The sequence below is a fragment of the Macaca nemestrina genome, chromosome 5 (assembly GCF_043159975.1).
Source record: "Macaca nemestrina isolate mMacNem1 chromosome 5, mMacNem.hap1, whole genome shotgun sequence".
Classification (NCBI taxonomy): domain Eukaryota; kingdom Metazoa; phylum Chordata; class Mammalia; order Primates; family Cercopithecidae; genus Macaca; species Macaca nemestrina.
In genome coordinates this window covers 55390413-55412883 of record NC_092129.1, presented here as the reverse complement: position 1 = coordinate 55412883, position 22471 = coordinate 55390413, and positions in this window count along the sequence as shown.

Below are 22471 nucleotides of genomic sequence, written 5' to 3'. Positions count from 1 at the left end.
TCTTGAGGGGAAAGCTGTAACTCTGTGAGATGATTTCGCAGAACACAAAGAAGTTTCTCAGAAAGCTTCTTTCTCTTTGTTATCGGAGGATATTTCCTTTGGCCCTATAGTCTTCAAAGGGATCCGAAATATCTGTTCTCAGATTCCACAGAAATAAGGCTAGCAAAAAGATCCACGAAATACAGATGTAACTCTGTGAGATGAATTAACAGAACACTAAGCAGTTTCTAGGAAAGCTTCTTTCCAGATTTCATCTGAGGATATTTCCTTTTCACCATAGCCCTCTAAGGCTTCCAAATATAACTTTGCCAATTCCACAAGAACTGTCTTAGAGAAAGGCTACTTGAGGGGAACGCTGTAACTCTGTGAGATGATTTCACAGAACACAAAGAAGTTTCTCAGAAAGCTTCTTTGTCTTTGTTATCGGAGGATATTTCCTTTGGCCCTATATTCTTCAAAGGGATCCGAAATATCTGTTCTCAGATTCCACAGAAATAAGGCTAGCAAAGAGATCCACGAAATACAGATGTAAGTCTGTGAGATGAATTAACAGGACACTAAGCAGTTTCTCAGAAAGCTTCTTTCCAGATTTCATCTGAGGATATTTCCTTTTTCACCATAGCCTTCTATGGGCTTCCAAATATCACTTTGCCAATTCCACAAGAACTGTCTTAGCGAAAGGCTTCTTGAGGGGAAAGCTGTAACTCTGTGAGATGATTTCACAGAACACAAAGAAGTTTCTCAGAAAGCTTCTTTCTCTTTGTTATCGGAGGATATTTCCTTTGGCCCTATAGTCTTCAAAGGGATCCGAAATATCTGTTCTCAGATTCCACAGAAATAAGGCTAGCAAAGAGATCCACGAAATACAGATATAACTCTGTGAGATGAATTAACAGAACACTAAGCAGTTTCTCAGAAAGCTTCTTTCCAGATTTCATCTGAGGATATTTCCTTTTTCACCATAGCCCTCTACGGGCTTCCAAATATCACTTTGCCAATTCCACAAGAACTGTCTTAGCGAAAGGCTTCTTGAGGGGAAAGCTGTAACTCTGTGAGATGATTTCACAGAACACAAAGAAGTTTCTCAGAAAGCTTCTTTCTCTTTGTTATGGGAGGATATTTCCTTTGGCCCTATAGTCTTCAAAGGGATCCGAAATATCTGTTCTCAGATTCCACAGAAGTAAGGCTAGCAAAGAGATCCACGAAATACAGATGTAACTCTGTGAGATGAATTAACAGGACACTAAGCAGTTTCTCAGAAAGCTTCTTTCCAGATTTCATCTGAGGATATTTAATTTTTCACCATAGCCCTCTATGGGCTTCCAAATATCACTTTGCCAATTCCACAAGAACTGTCTTAGCGAAAGGCTTCTTGAGGGTAAAGCTGTAACTCTGTGAGATGATTTCACAGAACACAAAGAAGTTTCTCAGAAAGCTTCTTTCTCTTTGTTATCGGAGGATATTTCCTTTGGCCCTATAGTCTTCAAAGGGATCCGAAATATCTGTTCTCAGATTCCACAGAAATAAGGCTAGCAAAGAGATCCACGAAATACAGATGTAACTCTGTGAGATGAATTAACAGGACACTAAGTAGTTTCACAGAAAGCTTCTTTCCATTTTTCATCTGAGGATATTTCCTTTTTCACCATAGCCCTCTATGGGCTTCCAAATATCACTTTGCCAATTCCACAAGAACTGTCTTAGCGAAAGGCTTCTTGAGGGGAAAGCTGTAACTCTGTGAGATGATTTCAAAGAACACAAAGAAGTTTCTCAGAAAGCTTCCTTGTCTTTGTTATCGGAGGATATTTCCTTTGGCCCTATAGTCTTCAAAGGGATCCGAAATATCTGTTCTCAGATTCCACAGAAATAAGGCTAGCAAAGAGATCCACGAAATACAGATGTAACTCTGTGAGATGAATTAACAGAACACTAAGCAGTTTCTCAGAAAGCTTCTTTCCAGATTTCATCTGAGGATATTTCCTTTTTCACCATAGCCCTCTATGGGCTTCCTAATATCACTTTCCCAATTCCACAAGAACTGTCTTAGTGAAAGGCTTCTTGAGGGGAAAGCTGTAACTCTGTGAGATGATTTCACAGAACACAAAGAAGTTTCTCAGAAAGCTTCTTTGTCTTTCTTATCGGAGGATATTTCCTTTGGCCCTATAGTCTTCAAAGGGATCCGAAATATCTGTTCTCAGATTCCACAGAAATAAGGCTAGCAAAGAGATCCACGAAATACAGATGTAACTCTGTGAGATGAATTAAGAGAACACTAAGCAGTTTCTCAGAAAGCTTCTTTCCAGATTTCATCTGAGGATATTTCCTTTTTCACCATAGCCTTCTATGGGCTTCCAAATATCACTTTGCCAGTTCCACAAGAACTGTCTTAGCGAAAGGCTTCTTGAGAGGAAAGCTGTAACTCTGTGAGATGATTTCACAGAACACAAAGAAGTTTCTCAGAAAGCTTCTTTCTCTTTGTTATCAGAGGATATTTCCTTTGGCCCTATAGTCTTCAAAGGGATCCGAAATATCTGTTCTCAGATTCTACAGAAATAAGGTTAGCAAAGAGATCCACGAAATAGAGATGTAAGTCTGTGAGATGAATTAACAGAACAGTAAGCAGTTTCTCAGAAAGCTTCTTTCCAGATTTCATCTGAGGATATTTCCTTTTTCACCATAGACCACTATGGGCTTCCAAATATCACTTTGCCAATTCCACAAGAACTGTCTTAGCGAAAGGCTTCTTGAGGGGAAAGCTGTAACTCTGTGAGATGATTTCACAGAACACAAAGAAGTTTCTCAGAAAGCTTCTTTCTCTTTGTTATCGGAGGATATTTCCTTTGGCCCTATAGTCTTCAAAGGGATCCGAAATATCTGTTCTCAGATTCCACAGAAATAAGGCTAGCAAAGAGATCCACGAAATACAGATGTAACTCTCTGAGATGAATTAACAGAACACTAAGCAGTTTCACAGAAAGCTTTTTTCCAGATTTCATCTGAGGATATTTCCTTTTTCACCATAGCCCTCTATGGGCTTCCAAATATCACTTTTCCAATTCCACAAGAACTGTCTTAGCGAAAGGCTTCTTGAGGGGAAAGCTGTAACTCTGTGAGATGATTTCACAGAACACAAAGAAGTTTCTCAGAAAGCTTCTTTCTCTTTGTTATCGGAGGATATTTCCTTTGGCCCTATAGTCTTCAAAGGGATCCGAAATATCTGTTCTCAGATTCCACAGAAATAAGGCTAGCAAAGAGATCCACGAAATACAGATGTAACTCTGTGAGATGAATTAACAGAACACTAAGCAGTTTCTCAGAAAGCTTCTTTCCAGATTTCATATGAGGATATTTCCTTTTTCACCATAGCCTTCTATGGGCTTCCAAATATCACTTTGCCAATTCCACAAGAACTGTCTTAGCGAAAGGCTTCTTGAGGGGAAAGCTGTAACTCTGTGAGATGATTTCACAGAACACAAAGAAGTTTCTCAGAAAGCTTCTTTCTCTTTGTTATCGGAGGATATTTCCTTTGGCCCTATAGTCTTCAAAGGGATCCGAAATATCTGTTCTCAGATTCCACAGAAATAAGGTTAGCAAAGAGATCCACGAAATACAGATGTAAGTCTGTGAGATGAATTAACAGAACACTAAGCAGTTTCTCAGAAAGCTTCTTTCCAGATTTCATCTGAGGATATTTCCTTTTTCACCATAGCCCACTATGGGCTTCCAAATATCACTTTGCCAATTCCACAAGAACTGTCTTAGCGAAAGGCTTCTTGAGGGGAAAGCTGTAACTCTGTGAGATGATTTCACAGAACACAAAGAAGTTTCTCAGAAAGCTTCTTTCTCTTTGCTATCGGAGGATATTTCCTTTGGCCCTATAGTCTTCAAAGGGATCCGAAATATCTGTTCTCAGATTCCACAGAAATAAGGCTAGCAAAGAGATCCACGAAATACAGATGTAACTCTCTGAGATGAATTAACAGAACACTAAGCAGTTTCACAGAAAGCTTCTTTCCAGATTTCATCTGAGGATATTTCCTTTTTCACCATAGCCCTCTATGGGGTTCCAAATATCACTTTCCCAATTCCACAAGAACTGTCTTAGCGAAAGGCTTCTTGAGGGGAAAGCTGTAACTCTGTGAGATGATTTCACAGAACACAAAGAAGTTTCTCAGAAAGCTTCTTTCTCTTTGTTATCGGAGGATATTTCCTTTGGCCCTATAGTCTTCAAAGGGATCCGAAATATCTGTTCTCAGATTCCACAGAAATAAGGCTAGCAAAGAGATCCACGAAATACAGAAGTAACTGTGTGAGATGAATTAACAGAACAATAAGCAGTTTCTCAGAAAGCTTCTTTCCAGATTTCATCTGAGGATATTTCCTTTTTCACCATAGCCTTCTATGGGCTTCCAAATATCACTTTGCCAATTCCACAAGAACTGTCTTAGCGAAAGGCTTCTTGAGGGGAAAGCTGTAACTCTGTGAGATGATTTCACAGAACACAAAGAAGTTCCTCAGAAAGCTTCTTTGTCTTTGTTATCGGAGGATATTTCCTTTGGCCCTATAGTCTTCAAAGGGATCCGAAATATCTGTTCTCAGATTCCACAGAAATAAGGCTAGCAAAGAGATATACGAAATACAGATGTAAGTCTGTGAGATGAATTAACAGAACACTAAGCAGTTTCTCAGAAAGCTTCTTTCCAGATTTCATCTGAGGATATTTCCTTTTTCACCATAGCCCTCTATGGGCTTCCAAATATCACTTTGCCAATTCCACAAGAACTGTCTTAGCGAAAGGCTTCTTGAGGGGAAAGATGTAACTCTGTGAGATGATTTCACAGAACACAAAGAAGTTTCTCAGAAAGCTTCTTTCTCTTTGTTATCGGAGGATATTTCCTTTGGCCCTATAGACTTCAAAGGGATCCGAAATATCTGTTCTCAGATTCCAGAGAAATAAGGCTAGCAAAGAAATCCACGAAATACAGATATAAGTCTGTGAGATGAATTAACAGAACACTAAGCAGTTTCTCAGAAAGCTTCTTTCCAGATTTCATCTGAGGATATTTCCTTTTTCACCATAGCCCTCTATGGGCTTCCAAATATCACTTTGCCAATTCCACAAGAACTGTCTTAGCGAAAGGCTTCTTGAGGGGAAAGCTGTAACTCTGTGAGATGATTTCACAGAACACAAAGAAGTTTCTCAGAAAGCTTCTTTCTCTTTGTTATCGGAGGATATTTCCTTTGGCCCTATAGTCTTCAAAGGGATCCGAAATATCTGTTCTCAGATTCTACAGAAATAAGGTTAGCAAAGAGATCCACGAAATAGAGATGTAAGTCTGTGAGATGAATTAACAGAACACTAAGCAGTTTCTCAGAAAGCTTCTTTCCAGATTTCATCTGAGGATATTTCCTTTTTCACCATAGACCACTATGGGCTTCCAAATATCACTTTGCCAATTCCACAAGAACTGTCTTAGCGAAAGGCTTCTTGAGGGGAAAGCTGTAACTCTGTGAGATGATTTCACAGAACACAAAGAAGTTTCTCAGAAAGCTTCTTTCTCTTTGTTATCGGAGGATATTTCCTTTGGCCCTATAGTCTTCAAAGGGATCCGAAATATCTGTTCTCAGATTCCACAGAAATAAGGCTAGCAAAGAGATCCACGAAATACAGATGTAACTCTCTGAGATGAATTAACAGAACACTAAGCAGTTTCACAGAAAGCTTTTTTCCAGATTTCATCTGAGGATATTTCCTTTTTCACCATAGCCCTCTATGGGCTTCCAAATATCACTTTTCCAATTCCACAAGAACTGTCTTAGCGAAAGGCTTCTTGAGGGGAAAGCTGTAACTCTGTGAGATGATTTCACAGAACACAAAGAAGTTTCTCAGAAAGCTTCTTTCTCTTTGTTATCGGAGGATATTTCCTTTGGCCCTATAGTCTTCAAAGGGATCCGAAATATCTGTTCTCAGATTCCACAGAAATAAGGCTAGCAAAGAGATCCACGAAATACAGATGTAACTCTGTGAGATGAATTAACAGAACACTAAGCAGTTTCTCAGAAAGCTTCTTTCCAGATTTCATCTGAGGATATTTCCTTTTTCACCATAGCCTTCTATGGGCTTCCAAATATCACTTTGCCAATTCCACAAGAACTGTCTTAGCGAAAGGCTTCTTGAGGGGAAAGCTGTAACTCTGTGAGATGATTTCACAGAACACAAAGAAGTTTCTCAGAAAGCTTCTTTCTCTTTGTTATCGGAGGATATTTCCTTTGGCCCTATAGTCTTCAAAGGGATCCGAAATATCTGTTCTCAGATTCCACAGAAATAAGGTTAGCAAAGAGATCCACGAAATACAGATGTAAGTCTGTGAGATGAATTAACAGAACACTAAGCAGTTTCTCAGAAAGCTTCTTTCCAGATTTCATCTGAGGATATTTCCTTTTTCACCATAGCCCACTATGGGCTTCCAAATATCACTTTGCCAATTCCACAAGAACTGTCTTAGCGAAAGGCTTCTTGAGGGGAAAGCTGTAACTCTGTGAGATGATTTCACAGAACACAAAGAAGTTTCTGAGAAAGCTTCTTTCTCTTTGCTATCGGAGGATATTTCCTTTGGCCCTATAGTCTTCAAAGGGATCCGAAATATCTGTTCTCAGATTCCACAGAAATAAGGCTAGCAAAGAGATCCACGAAATACAGAAGTAACTGTGTGAGATGAATTAACAGAACAATAAGCAGTTTCTCAGAAAGCTTCTTTCCAGATTTCATCTGAGGATATTTCCTTTTTCACCATAGCCTTCTATGGGCTTCCAAATATCACTTTGCCAATTCCACAAGAACTGTCTTAGCGAAAGGCTTCTTGAGGGGAAAGCTGTAACTCTGTGAGATGATTTCACAGAACACAAAGAAGTTCCTCAGAAAGCTTCTTTGTCTTTGTTATCGGAGGATATTTCCTTTGGCCCTATAGTCTTCAAAGGGATCCGAAATATCTGTTCTCAGATTCCACAGAAATAAGGCTAGCAAAGAGATATACGAAATACAGATGTAAGTCTGTGAGATGAATTAACAGAACACTAAGCAGTTTCTCAGAAAGCTTCTTTCCAGATTTCATCTGAGGATATTTCCTTTTTCACCATAGCCCTCTATGGGCTTCCAAATATCACTTTGCCAATTCCACAAGAACTGTCTTAGCGAAAGGCTTCTTGAGGGGAAAGATGTAACTCTGTGAGATGATTTCACAGAACACAAAGAAGTTTCTCAGAAAGCTTCTTTCTCTTTGTTATCGGAGGATATTTCCTTTGGCCCTATAGACTTCAAAGGGATCCGAAATATCTGTTCTCAGATTCCAGAGAAATAAGGCTAGCAAAGAAATCCACGAAATACAGATATAAGTCTGTGAGATGAATTAACAGAACACTAAGCAGTTTCTCAGAAAGCTTCTTTCCAGATTTCATCTGAGGATATTTCCTTTTTCACCATAGCCCTCTATGGGCTTCCAAATATCACTTTGCCAATTCCACAAGAACTGTCTTAGCGAAAGGCTTCTTGAGGGGAAAGCTGTAACTCTGTGAGATGATTTCACAGAACACAAAGAAGTTTCTCAGAAAGCTTCTTTCTCTTTGTTATCGGAGGATATTTCCTTTGGCCCTATAGTCTTCAAAGGGATCCGAAATATCTGTTCTCAGATTCTACAGAAATAAGGTTAGCAAAGAGATCCACGAAATAGAGATGTAAGTCTGTGAGATGAATTAACAGAACACTAAGCAGTTTCTCAGAAAGCTTCTTTCCAGATTTCATCTGAGGATATTTCCTTTTTCACCATAGACCACTATGGGCTTCCAAATATCACTTTGCCAATTCCACAAGAACTGTCTTAGCGAAAGGCTTCTTGAGGGGAAAGCTGTAACTCTGTGAGATGATTTCACAGAACACAAAGAAGTTTCTCAGAAAGCTTCTTTCTCTTTGTTATCGGAGGATATTTCCTTTGGCCCTATAGTCTTCAAAGGGATCCGAAATATCTGTTCTCAGATTCCACAGAAATAAGGCTAGCAAAGAGATCCACGAAATACAGATGTAACTCTCTGAGATGAATTAACAGAACACTAAGCAGTTTCACAGAAAGCTTTTTTCCAGATTTCATCTGAGGATATTTCCTTTTTCACCATAGCCCTCTATGGGCTTCCAAATATCACTTTGCCAATTCCACAAGAACTGTCTTAGCGAAAGGCTTCTTGAGGGGAAAGCTGTAACTCTGTGAGATGATTTCACAGAACACAAAGAAGTTTCTCAGAAAGCTTCTTTCTCTTTGTTATCGGAGGATATTTCCTTTGGCCCTATAGTCTTCAAAGGGATCCGAAATATCTGTTCTCAGATTCCACAGAAATAAGGCTAGCAAAGAGATCCACGAAATACAGATGTAACTCTGTGAGATGAATTAACAGAACACTAAGCAGTTTCTCAGAAAGCTTCTTTCCAGATTTCATCTGAGGATATTTCCTTTTTCACCATAGCCTTCTATGGGCTTCCAAATATCACTTTGCCAATTCCACAAGAACTGTCTTAGCGAAAGGCTTCTTGAGGGGAAAGCTGTAACTCTGTGAGATGATTTCACAGAACACAAAGAAGTTTCTCAGAAAGCTTCTTTCTCTTTGTTATCGGAGGATATTTCCTTTGGCCCTATAGTCTTCAAAGGGATCCGAAATATCTGTTCTCAGATTCCACAGAAATAAGGTTAGCAAAGAGATCCACGAAATACAGATGTAAGTCTGTGAGATGAATTAACAGAACACTAAGCAGTTTCTCAGAAAGCTTCTTTCCAGATTTCATCTGAGGATATTTCCTTTTTCACCATAGCCCACTATGGGCTTCCAAATATCACTTTGCCAATTCCACAAGAACTGTCTTAGCGAAAGGCTTCTTGAGGGGAAAGCTGTAACTCTGTGAGATGATTTCACAGAACACAAAGAAGTTTCTGAGAAAGCTTCTTTCTCTTTGCTATCGGAGGATATTTCCTTTGGCCCTATAGTCTTCAAAGGGATCCGAAATATCTGTTCTCAGATTCCACAGAAATAAGGCTAGCAAAGAGATCCACGAAATACAGATGTAACTCTCTGAGATGAATTAACAGAACACTAAGCAGTTTCACAGAAAGCTTCTTTCCAGATTTCATCTGAGGATATTTCCTTTTTCACCATAGCCCTCTATGGGGTTCCAAATATCACTTTCCCAATTCCACAAGAACTGTCTTAGCGAAAGGCTTCTTGAGGGGAAAGCTGTAACTCTGTGAGATGATTTCACAGAACACAAAGAAGTTTCTCAGAAAGCTTCTTTCTCTTTGTTATCGGAGGATATTTCCTTTGGCCCTATAGTCTTCAAAGGGATCCGAAATATCTGTTCTCAGATTCCACAGAAATAAGGCTAGCAAAGAGATCCACGAAATACAGAAGTAACTGTGTGAGATGAATTAACAGAACAATAAGCAGTTTCTCAGAAAGCTTCTTTCCAGATTTCATCTGAGGATATTTCCTTTTTCACCATAGCCTTCTATGGGCTTCCAAATATCACTTTGCCAATTCCACAAGAACTGTCTTAGCGAAAGGCTTCTTGAGGGGAAAGCTGTAACTCTGTGAGATGATTTCACAGAACACAAAGAAGTTCCTCAGAAAGCTTCTTTGTCTTTGTTATCGGAGGATATTTCCTTTGGCCCTATAGTCTTCAAAGGGATCCGAAATATCTGTTCTCAGATTCCACAGAAATAAGGCTAGCAAAGAGATATACGAAATACAGATGTAAGTCTGTGAGATGAATTAACAGAACACTAAGCAGTTTCTCAGAAAGCTTCTTTCCAGATTTCATCTGAGGATATTTCCTTTTTCACCATAGCCCTCTATGGGCTTCCAAATATCACTTTGCCAATTCCACAAGAACTGTCTTAGCGAAAGGCTTCTTGAGGGGAAAGATGTAACTCTGTGAGATGATTTCACAGAACACAAAGAAGTTTCTCAGAAAGCTTCTTTCTCTTTGTTATCGGAGGATATTTCCTTTGGCCCTATAGACTTCAAAGGGATCCGAAATATCTGTTCTCAGATTCCAGAGAAATAAGGCTAGCAAAGAAATCCACGAAATACAGATATAAGTCTGTGAGATGAATTAACAGAACACTAAGCAGTTTCTCAGAAAGCTTCTTTCCAGATTTCATCTGAGGATATTTCCTTTTTCACCATAGCCCTCTATGGGCTTCCAAATATCACTTTCCCAATTCCACAAGAACTGTCTTAGCGAAAGGCTTCTTGAGGGGAAAGCTGTAACTCTGTGAGATTATTTCACAGAATACAAAGAAGTTTCTCAGAAAGCTTCTTTGTCTTTGTTATCGGAGGATATTTCCTTTGGCCCTATAGTCTTCAAAGGGATCCGAAATATCTGTTCTCAGATTCCACAGAAATAAGGCTAGCAAAGAGATCCACGAAATACAGATGTAACTCTGTGAGATGAATTAACAGAACACTAAGCAGTTTCTCAGAAAGCTTCTTTCCAGATTTCATCTGAGGATATTTCCTTTTTCACCATAGCCCTCTATGGGCTTCCAAATATCACTTTGCCAATTCCACAAGAACTGTCTTAGCGAAAGGCTTCTTGAGGGGAAAGCTGTAACTCTGTGAGATGATTTCACAGAACACAAAGAAGTTTCTCAGAAAGCTTCTTTCTCTTTGTTATCGGAGGATATTTCCTTTGGCCCTATAGACTTCAAAGGGATCCGAAATATCTGTTCTCAGATTCCACAGAAATAAGGCTAGCAAAGAGATCCACGAAATACAGATGTAACTCTGTGAGATGCATTAACAGGACACTAAGCAGTTTCTCAGAAAGCTTCTTTCCAGATTTCATCTGAGGATATTTAATTTTTCACCTTAGCCCTCTATGGGCTTCCAAATATCCCTTTGCCTATTCCACAAGAACTGTCTTAGCGAAAGGCTTCTTGAGGGGAAAGCTGTAACTCTGTGAGATGATTTCACAGAACACAAAGAAGTTTCTCAGAAAGTTTCTTTGTCTTTGTTATCTCAGGATATTTCCTTTGGCCCTATAGTCTTCAAAGGGAAACGAAATATCTGTTCTCAGATTCCACAGAAATAAGGCTAGCAAAGAGATCCACGAAATACAGAAGTAACTGTGTGAGATGAATTAACAGAACACTAAGCAGTTTCTCAGAAAGCTTCTTTCCAGATTTCATCTGAGGATATTTCCTTTTTCACCATAGCCCTCTATGGCTTCCAAATATAACTTTGCCAAATCCACAAGAACTGTCTTAGAGAAAGGCTTCTTGAGGGCAAAGCTGTAACTCTGTGAGATGATTTCACAGAACACAAAGAAGTTTCTCAGAAAGCTTCTTTCTCTTTGTTATCGGAGGATATTTCCTTTGGCCCTATAGTCTTCAAAGGGATCCGAAATATCTGTTCTCAGATTCCACAGAAATAAGGCTAGCAAAGAGATCCACGAAATACAGATGTAACTCTGTGAGATGAATTAACAGAACACTAAGCAGTTTCTCAGAAAGCTTCTTTCCAGATTTCATCTGAGGATATTTCCTTTTACACCATAGCCCTCTAAGGGCTTCGAAATATCACTTTGCCAATTCCACAAGAACTGTCTTAGCGAAAGGCTTCTTGAGGGGAAAGGTGTAACCCTATGAGATGATTTCACAGAACACAAAGAAGTTTCTCAGAAAGCTTCTTTCTCTTTGTTATCGGGGATATTTCCTTTGGCCCTATAGACTTCAAAGGGATCCGAAATATCTGTTCTCAGATTCCACAGAAATAAGGCTAGCAAAGAGATCCACGAAATACAGATGTAACTCTGTGAGATGAATTAACAGAACACTAAGCAGTTTCTCAGAAAGCTTCTTTCCAGATTTCATCTGAGGATATTTCCTTTTTCACCATAGACCTCTATGGGCTTCCAAATATCACTTTGCCAATTCCACAAGAACTGTCTTAGCGAAAGGCTTCTTGAGGGGAAAGCTGTAACTCTGTGAGATGATTTCACAGAACACAAAGAAGTTTCTCAGAAAGCTTCTTTCTCTTTGTTATCGGAGGATATTTCCTTTGGCCCTATAGTCTTCAAAGGGATCCGAAATATCTGTTCTCAGATTCCACAGAAATAAGGCTAGCAAAGAGATCCACGAAATACAGTTGTAACTCTGTGAGATGAATTAACAGAACACTAAGCAGTTTCTCAGAAAGCTTCTTTACAGATTTCATCTGAGGATATTTCCTTTTTCACCATAGCCTTCTAAGGGCTTCCAAATATCACTTTGCCAATTCCACAAGAACTGTCTTAGCGAAAGGCTTCTTGAGGGGAAAGCTGTAACTCTGTGAGATGATTTCACAGAACACAAAGAAGTTTCTCAGAAAGCTTCTTTCTCTTTGTTATCGGAGGATATTTCCTTTGGCCCTATAGTCTTCAAAGGGATCCGAAATATCTGTTCTCAGATTTTACAGAAATAAGGTTAGCAAAGAGATCTACGAAGTACAGATGTAAGCCTGTGAGATGAATTAACAGAACACTAAGCAGTTTCTCAGAAAGCTTCTTTCCAGATTTCATCTGAGGATATTTCCTTTTTCACCATAGCCCACTATGGGCTTCCAAATATCACTTTGCCAATTCCACAAGAACTGTCTTAGCGAAAGGCTTCTTGAGGGGAAAGCTGTAACTCTGTGAGATGATTTCACAGAACACAAAGAAGTTTCTCAGAAAGCTTCTTTCTCTTTGTTATCGGAGGATATTTCCTTTGGCCCTATAGACTTCAAAGGGATCCGAAATATCTGTTCTCAGATTCCACAGAAATAAGGCTAGCAAAGAGATCCACGAAATACAGATGTAACTCTCTGAGATGAATTAACAGAACACTAAGCAGTTTCACAGAAAGCTTCTTTCCAGATTTCATCTGAGGATATTTCCTTTTTCACCATAGCCCTCTATGGGCTTCCAAATATCACTTTCCCAATTCCACAAGAACTGTCTTAGTGAAAGGCTTCTTGAGGGGAAAGCTGTAACTCTGTGAGATGATTTCACAGAACACAAAGAAGTTTCTCAGAAAGCTTCTTTGTCTTTCTTATCGGAGGATATTTCCTTTGGCCCTATAGTCTTCAAAGGGATCCGAAATATCTGTTCTCAGATTCCACAGAAATAAGGCTAGCAAAGAGATCCACGAAATACAGATGTCACTCTGTGAGATGAATTAACAGAACACTAAGCAGTTTCTCAGAAAGCTTCTTTCCAGATTTCATCTGAGGATATTTCGTTTTTCACCATAGCCTTCTATGGGCTTCCAAATATCACTTTGCCAGTTCCACAAGAACTGTCTTAGCGAAAGGCTTCTTGAGAGGAAAGCTGTAACTCTGTGAGATGATTTCACAGAACACAAAGAAGTTTCTCAGAAAGCTTCTTTCTCTTTGTTATCGGAGGATATTTCCTTTGGCCCTATAGTCTTCAAAGGGATCCGAAATATATGTTCTCAGATTCCACAGAAATAAGGTTAGCAAAGAGATCCACGAAATACAGATGTAAGTCTGTGAGATGAATTAACAGAACACTAAGCAGTTTCTCAGAAAGCTTCTTTCCAGATTTCATCTGAGGATATTTCCTTTTTCACCATAGCCCACAATGGGCTTCCAAATATCACATTGCCAATTCCACAAGAACTGTCTTAGCGAAAGGCTTCTTGAGGGGAAAGCTGTAACTCTGTGAGATGATTTCACAGAACACAAAGAAGTTTCTCAGAAAGCTTCTTTCTCTTTGTTATCGGAGGATATTTCCTTTGGCCCTATAGTCTTCAAAGGGATCCGAAATATCTGTTCTCAGATTCTACAGAAATAAGGTTAGCAAAGAGATCCACGAAATAGAGATGTAAGTCTGTGAGATGAATTAACAGAACACTAAGCAGTTTCTCAGAAAGCTTCTTTCCAGATTTCATCTGAGGATATTTCCTTTTTCACCATAGCCCACTATGGGCTTCCAAATATCACTTTGCCAATTCCACAAGAACTGTCTTAGCGAAAGGCTTCTTGAGGGGAAAGATGTAACTCTGTGAGATGATTTCACAGAACACAAAGAAGTTTCTCAGAAAGCTTCTTTCTCTTTGTTATCGGAGGATATTTCCTTTGGCCCTATAGTCTTCAAAGGGATCCGAAATATCTGTTCTCAGATTCCACAGAAATAAGGCTAGCAAAGAGATCCACGAAATACAGTTGTAACTCTGTGAGATGAATTAACAGAACACTAAGCAGTTTCTCAGAAAGCTTCTTTCCAGATTTCATCTGAGGATATTTCCTTTTTCACCATAGCCTTCTATGGGCTTCCAAATATCACTTTGCCAGTTCCACAAGAACTGTCTTAGCGAAAGGCTTCTTGAGAGGAAAGCTGTAACTCTGTGAGATGATTTCACAGAACACAAAGAAGTTTCTCAGAAAGCTTCTTTCTCTTTGTTATCGGAGGATATTTCCTTTGGCCCTATAGTCTTCAAAGGGATCCGAAATATCTGTTCTCAGATTCCACAGAAATAAGGTTAGCAAAGAGATCCACGAAATACAGATGTAAGTCTGTGAGATGAATTAACAGAACACTAAGCAGTTTCTCAGAAAGCTTCTTTCCAGATTTCATCTGAGGATATTTCCTTTTTCACCATAGCCCACAATGGGCTTCCAAATATCACTTTGCCAATTCCACAAGAACTGTCTTAGCAAAAGGCTTCTTGAGGGGAAAGCTGTAACTCTGTGAGATGATTTCACAGAACACAAAGAAGTTTCTCAGAAAGCTTCTTTCTCTTTGTTATCGGAGGATATTTCCTTTGGCCCTATAGTCTTCAAAGGGATCCGAAATATCTGTTCTCAGATTCTACAGAAATAAGGTTAGCAAAGAGATCCACGAAATAGAGATGTAAGTCTGTGAGATGAATTAACAGAACACTAAGCAGTTTCTCAGAAAGCTTCTTTCCAGATTTCATCTGAGGATATTTCCTTTTTCACCATAGCCCACTATGGGCTTCCAAATATCACTTTGCCAATTCCACAAGAACTGTCTTAGCGAAAGGCTTCTTGAGGGGAAAGCTGTAACTCTGTGAGATGATTTCACAGAACACAAAGAAGTTTCTCAGAAAGCTTCTTTCTCTTTGTTATCGGAGGATATTTCCTTTGGCCCTATAGTCTTCAAAGGGATCCGAAATATCTGTTCTCAGATTCCACAGAAATAAGGCTAGCAAAGAGATCCACGAAATACAGATGTAACTCTCTGAGATGAATTAACAGAACACTAAGCAGTTTCACAGAAAGCTTTTTCCCAGATTTCATCTGAGGATATTTCCTTTTTCACCATAGCCCTCTATGGGCTTCCAAATATCACTTTCCCAATTCCACAAGAACTGTCTTAGCGAAAGGCTTCTTGAGGGGAAAGCTGTAACTCTGTGAGATGATTTCACAGAACACAAAGAAGTTTCTCAGAAAGCTTCTTTCTCTTTGTTATCGGAGGATATTTCCTTTGGCCCTATAGTCTTCAAAGGGATCCGAAATATCTGTTCTCAGATTCCACAGAAATAAGGCTAGCAAAGAGATCCACGAAATACAGATGTAACTCTGTGAGATGAATTAACAGAACACTAAGCAGTTTCTCAGAAAGCTTCGTTCCAGATTTCATCTGAGGATATTTCCTTTTTCACCATAGCCTTCTATGGGCTTCCAAATATCACTTTGCCAATTCCACAAGAACTGTCTTAGCGAAAGGCTTCTTGAGAGGAAAGCTGTAACTCTGTGAGATGATTTCACAGAACACAAAGAAGTTTCTCAGAAAGCTTCTTTCTCTTTGTTATCGGAGGATATTTCCTTTGGCCCTATAGTCTTCAAAGGGATCCGAAATATCTGTTCTCAGATTCCACAGAAATAAGGTTAGCAAAGAGATCCACGAAATACAGATGTAAGTCTGTGAGATGAATTAACAGAACACTAAGCAGTTTCTCAGAAAGCTTCTTTCCAGATTTCATCTGAGGATATTTCCTTTTTCACCATAGCCCACTATGGGCTTCCAAATATCCCTTTGCCAATTCCACAAGAACTGTCTTAACGAAAGGCTTCTTGAGGGGAAAGCTGTAACTCTGTGAGATGATTTCACAGAACACAAAGAAGTTTCTCAGAAAGCTTTTTTCTCTTTGTTATCGGAGGATATTTCCTTTGGCCCTATAGTCTTCAAAGGGATCCGAAATATCTGTTCTCAGATTCCACAGAAATAAGGCTAGCAAAGAGATCCACCAAATACAGATGTAACTCTGTGAGATGAATTAAGAGAACACTAAGCAGTTTCTCAGAAAGCTTCTTTCCAGATTTCATCTGAGGATATTTCCTTTTTCACCATAGCCTTCTATGGGCTTCCAAATATCACTTTGCCAGTTCCACAAGAACTGTCTTAGCGAAAGGCTTCTTGAGAGGAAAGCTGTAACTCTGTGAGATGATTTCACAGAACACAAAGAAGTTTCTCAGAAAGCTTCTTTCTCTTTGTTATCGGAGGATATTTCCTTTGGCCCTATAGTCTTCAAAGGGATCCGAAATATCTGTTCTCAGATTCCACAGAAATAAGGTTAGCAAAGAGATCCACGAAGTACAGATGTAAGTCTGTGAGATGAATTAACAGAACACTAAGCAGTTTCTCAGAAAGCTTCTTTCCAGATTTCATCTGAGGATATTTCCTTTTTCACCATAGTCCACAATGGGCTTCCAAATATCACTTTGCCAATTCCACAAGAACTGTCTTAGCCAAAGGCTTCTTGAGGGGAAAGCTGTAACTCTGTGAGATGATTTCAAAGAACACAAAGAAGTTTCTCAGAAAGCTTCTTTCTCTTTGTTATCGGAGGATATTTCCTTTGGCCCTATAGTCTTCAAAGGGATCCGAAATATCTGTTCTCAGATTCCACAGAAATAAGGTTAGCAAAGAGATCCACGAAATACAGATGTAAGTCTGTGAGATGAATTAACAGAACACTAAGCAGTTTCTCAGAAAGCTTCTTTCCAGATTTCATCTGAGGATATTTCCTTTTTCACCATAGCCCACAATGGGCTTCCAAATATCACTTTGCCAATTCCACAAGAACTGTCTTAGCGAAAGGCTTCTTGAGGGGAAAGCTGTAACTCTGTGAGATGATTTCACAGAACACAAAGAAGTTTCTCAGAAAGCTTCTTTGTCTTTGTTATCGGAGGATATTTCCTTTGGCCCTATAGTCTTCAAAGGGATCCGAAATATCTGTTCTCAGATTCCACAGAAATAAGGCTAGCAAAGAGATCCACGAAATACAGAAGTAACCGTGTGAGATGAATTAACAGGACACTAAGCAGTTTCTAAGAAAGCTTCTTTCCAGATTTCATCTGAGGATATTTCCTTTTTCACCATAGCCCTCTATGGGCTTCCAAATATCACTTTGCCAATTCCACAAGAACTGTCTTAGCGAAAGGCTTCTTGAGGGGAAAGCTGTAACTCTGTGAGATGATTTCACAGAACACAAAGAAGTTCCTCAGAAAGCTTCTTTGTCTTTGTTATCGGAGGATATTTCCTTTGGCCCTATAGTCTTCAAAGGGATCCGAAATATCTGTTCTCAGATTCCACAGAAATAAGGCTAGCAAAGAGATATACGAAATACAGATGTAAGTCGGTGAGATGAATTAACAGAACACTAAGCAGTTTCTCAGAAAGCTTCTTTCCAGATTTCATCTGAGGATATTTCCTTTTTCACCATAGCCCTCTATGGGCTTCCAAATATCACTTTGCCAATTCCACAAGAACTGTCTTAGCGAAAGGCTTCTTGAGGGGAAAGATGTAACTCTGTGAGATGATTTCACAGAACACAAAGAAGTTTCTCAGAAAGCTTCTTTCTCTTTGTTATCGGAGGATATTGCCTTTGGCCCTATTGACTTCAAAGGGATCCGAAATATCTGTTCTCAGATTCCAGAGAAATAAGGCTAGCAAAGAAATCCACGAAATACAGATATAAGTCTGTGAGATGAATTAACAGAACACTAGGCAGTTTCTCAGAAAGCTTCTTTCCAGATTTCATCTGAGGATATTTCCTTTTTCACCATAGCCCTCTATGGGCTTCCAAATATCACTTTGCCAATTCCACAAGAACTGTCTTAGCGAAAGGCTTCTTGAGGGGAAAGCTGTAACTCTGTGAGATGATTTCACAGAACACAAAGAAGTTTCTCAGAAAGCTTCTTTCTCTTTGTTATCGGAGGATATTTGCTTTGGCCCTATAGTCTTCAAAGGGATCCGAAATATCTGTTCTCAGATTCCACAGAAATAAGGCTAGCAAAGAGATCCTCGAAATACAGATGTAACTCTGTGAGATGAATTAACAGGACACTAAGCAGTTTCTCAGAAAGCTTCTTTCCAGATTTCATCTGAGGATATTTAATTTTTCACCATAGCCCTCTATGGGCTTCCAAATATCACTTTGCCAATTCCACAAGAACTGTCTTAGCGAAAGGCTTCTTGAGGGGAAAGCTGTAACTCTGTGAGATGATTTCACAGAACACAAAGAAGTTTCTCAGAAAGTTTCTTTCTCTTTGTTATCGGAGGATATTTCCTTTGGCCCTAAAGTCTTCAAAGGGATCCGAAATATCTGTTCTCAGATTCCACAGAAATAAGGCTAGCAAAGACATCCACGAAATACAGATGTAACTCTGTGAGATGAATTAACAGAACACTAAGCAGTTTCACAGAAAGCTTCTTTCCAGATTTCATCTGAGGATATTTCCTTTTTCACCATAGCCCTCTATGACTTCCAAATATCACTTTGCCAATTCCACAAGAACTGTCTTAGCGAAAGGCTTCTTGAGGGGAAAGCTGTAACTCTGTGAGATGATTTCAAAGAACACAAAGAAGTTTCTCAGAAAGCTTCTTTGTCTTTGTTATCGGAGGATATTTCCTTTGGCCCTATAGTCTTCAAAGGGATCCGAAATATCTGTTCTCAGATTCCACAGAAATAAGGCTAGCAAAGAGATCCACGAAATACAGATGTAACTCTGTGAGATGAATTAACAGAACACTAAGCAGTTTCTCAGAAAGCTTCTTTCCAGATTTCATCTGAGGATATTTCCTTTTTCACCATAGCCCACAATGGGCTTCCAAATATCACTTTGCCAATTCCACAAGAACTGTCTTAGCGAAAGGCTTCTTGAGGGGAAAGCTGTAACTCTGTGAGATGATTTCACAGAACACAAAGAAGTTTCTCAGAAAGCTTCTTTCTCTTTGTTATCGGAGGATATTTCCTTTGGCCCTATAGTCTTCAAAGGGATCCGAAATATCTGTTCTCAGATTCCACAGAAATAAGGCTAGCAAAGAGATCCACGAAATACAGAAGTAACTGTGTGAGATGAATTAACAGGACACTAAGCAGTTTCTAAGAAAGCTTCTTTCCAGATTTCATCTGAGGATATTTCCTTTTTCACCATAGCCCTCTATGGGCTTCCAAATATCACTTTGCCAATTCCACAAGAACTGTCTTAGCGAAAGGCTTCTTGAGGGGAAAGCTGTAACTCTGTGAGATTATTTCACAGAATACAAAGAAGTTTCTCAGAAAGCTTCTTTGTCTTTGTTATCGGAGGATATTTCCTTTGGCCCTATAGTCTTCAAAGGGATCCGAAATATCTGTTCTCAGATTCCACAGAAATAAGGCTAGCAAAGAGATCCTCGAAATACAGATGTAACTCTGTGAGATGAATTAACAGGACACTAAGCAGTTTCTCAGAAAGCTTCTTTCCAGATTTCATCTGAGGATATTTAATTTTTCACCATAGCCCTCTATGGGCTTCCAAATATCACTTTGCCAATTCCACAAGAACTGTCTTAGCGAAAGGCTTCTTGAGGGGAAAGCTGTAACTCTGTGAGATGATTTCACTGAACACGAAGAAGTTTCTCAGAAAGTTTCTTTCTCTTTGTTATCGGAGGATATTTCCTTTGGCCCTATAGTCTTCAAAGGGATCCGAAATATCTGTTCTCAGATTCCACAGAAATAAGGCTAGCAAAGAGATCCACGAAATACAGATGTAACTCTGTGAGATGAATTAACAGAACACTAAGCAGTTTCACAGAAAGCTTCTTTCCAGATTTCATCTGAGGATATTTCCTTTTTCACCATAGCCCTCTATGACTTCCAAATATCACTTTGCCAATTCCACAAGAACTGTCTTAGCGAAAGGCTTCTTGAGGGGAAAGCTGTAACTCTGTGAGATGATTTCAAAGAACACAAAGAAGTTTCTCAGAAAGCTTCTTTGTCTTTGTTATCAGAGGATATTTCCTTTGGCCCTATAGTCTTCAAAGGGATCCGAAATATCTGTTCTCAGATTCCACAGAAATAAGGCTAGCAAAGAGATCCACGAAATACAGATGTAACTCTGTGAGATGAATTAACAGAACACTAAGCAGTTTCTCAGAAAGCTTCTTTCCAGATTTCATCTGAGGATATTTCCTTTTTCACCATAGCCCTCTATGGGCTTCCAAATATCACTTTGCCAATTCCACAAGAACTGTCTTAGCGAAAGGCTTCTTGAGGGGAAAGCTGTAACTCTGTGAGATGATTTCACAGAACACAAAGAAGTTTCTCAGAAAGCTTCTTTCTCTTTGTTATCGGAGGATATTTCCTTTGGCCCTACAGTCTTCAAAGGGATCCGAAATATCTGTTCTCAGATTCCACAGAAATAAGGCTAGCAAAGAGATCCACGAAATACAGATGTAACTCTGTGAGATGAATTAACAGGACACTAAGCAGTTTCTAAGAAAGCTTCTTTCCAGATTTCATCTGAGGATATTTCCTTTTTCACCATAGCCCTCTATGGGCTTCCAAATATCACTTTGCCAATTCCACAAGAACTGTCTTAGCGAAAGGCTTCTTGAGGGGAAAGCTGTAACTCTGTGAGATGATTTCACAGAACACAAAGAAGTTTCTCAGAAAGCTTCTTTCTCTTTGTTATCGGAGGATATTTCCTTTGGCCCTATAGTCTTCAAAGGGATCCGAAATATCTGTTCTCAGATTCCACAGAAATAAGGCTAGCAAAGAGATCCACGAAATACAGATGTAACTCTGTGAGATGAATTAACAGGACACTAAGCAGTTTCTCAGAAAGCTTCTTTCCAGATTTCATCTGAGGGTATTTCCTTTTACACCATAGCCCTCTATGGGCTTCCAAATATCACTTTGCCAATTCCACAAGAACTGTCTTAGCGAAAGGCTTCTTGAGGGGAAAGCTGTAAATCTGTGAGATGATTTCACAGAACACAAAGAAGTTTCTCAGAAAGCTTCTTTCTCTTTGTTATCGGAGGATATTTCCTTTGGCCCTATAGACTTCAAAGGGATCCAAAATATCTGTTCTCAGATTCCACAGAAATAAGGCTAGCAAAGAGATCCACGAAATACAGATGTAACTCTGTGAGATGAATTAACAGAACATTAAGCAGTTTCTCAGAAAGCTTCTTTCCAGATTTCATCTGAGGATATTTCCTTTTTCACCATAGCCCTCTAAGGCTTCCAAATATAACTTTGCCAATTCCACAAGAACTGTCTTAGCGAAAGGCTTCTTGAGGGGAAAGCTGTAACTCTGTGAGATGATTTCACAGAACACAAAGAAGTTTCTCAGAAAGCTTCTTTGTCTTCGTTATCGGAGGATATTTCCTTTGGCCCTATAGTCTTCAAAGGGATCCGAAATATCTGTTCTCAGATTCCACAGAAATAAGGCTAGCAAAGAGATCCACGAAATACAGATGTAACTCTGTGAGATGAATTAACAGGACACTAAGCAGTTTCTCAGAAAGCTTCTTTCCAGATTTCATTTGAGGATATTTCCTTTTACACCATAGCCCTCTATGGGCTTCCAAATATCACTTTGCCAATTCCACAAGAACTGTCTTAGCGAAAGGCTTCTTGAGGGGAAAGCTGTAACTCTGTGAGATGATTTCACAGAACACAAAGAAGTTTCTCAGAAAGCTTCTTTCTCTTTGTTATCGGAGGATATTTCCTTTGGCCCTATAGACTTCAAAGGGATCCGAAATATCTGTTCTCAGATTCCACAGAAATAAGGCTAGCAAAGAGATTCACGAAATACAGATGTAACTCTGTGAGATGAATTAACAGAACACTAAGCAGTTTCACAGAAAGCTTCTTTCCAGATTTCATCTGAGGATATTTCCTTTTTCACCATAGCCCTCTATGGCTTCCAAATATCACTTTGCCAATTCCACAAGAACTGTCTTAGCGAAAGGCTTCTTGAGGGGAAAGCTGTAACTCTGTGAGATGATTTCACAGAACACAAAGAAGTTTCTCAGAAAGCTTCTTTCTCTTTGTTATCGGAGGATATTTCCTTTGGCCCTATAGTCTTCAAAGGGATCCGAAATATCTGTTCTCAGATTCCACAGAAATAAGGCTAGCAAAGAGATCCACGAAATACA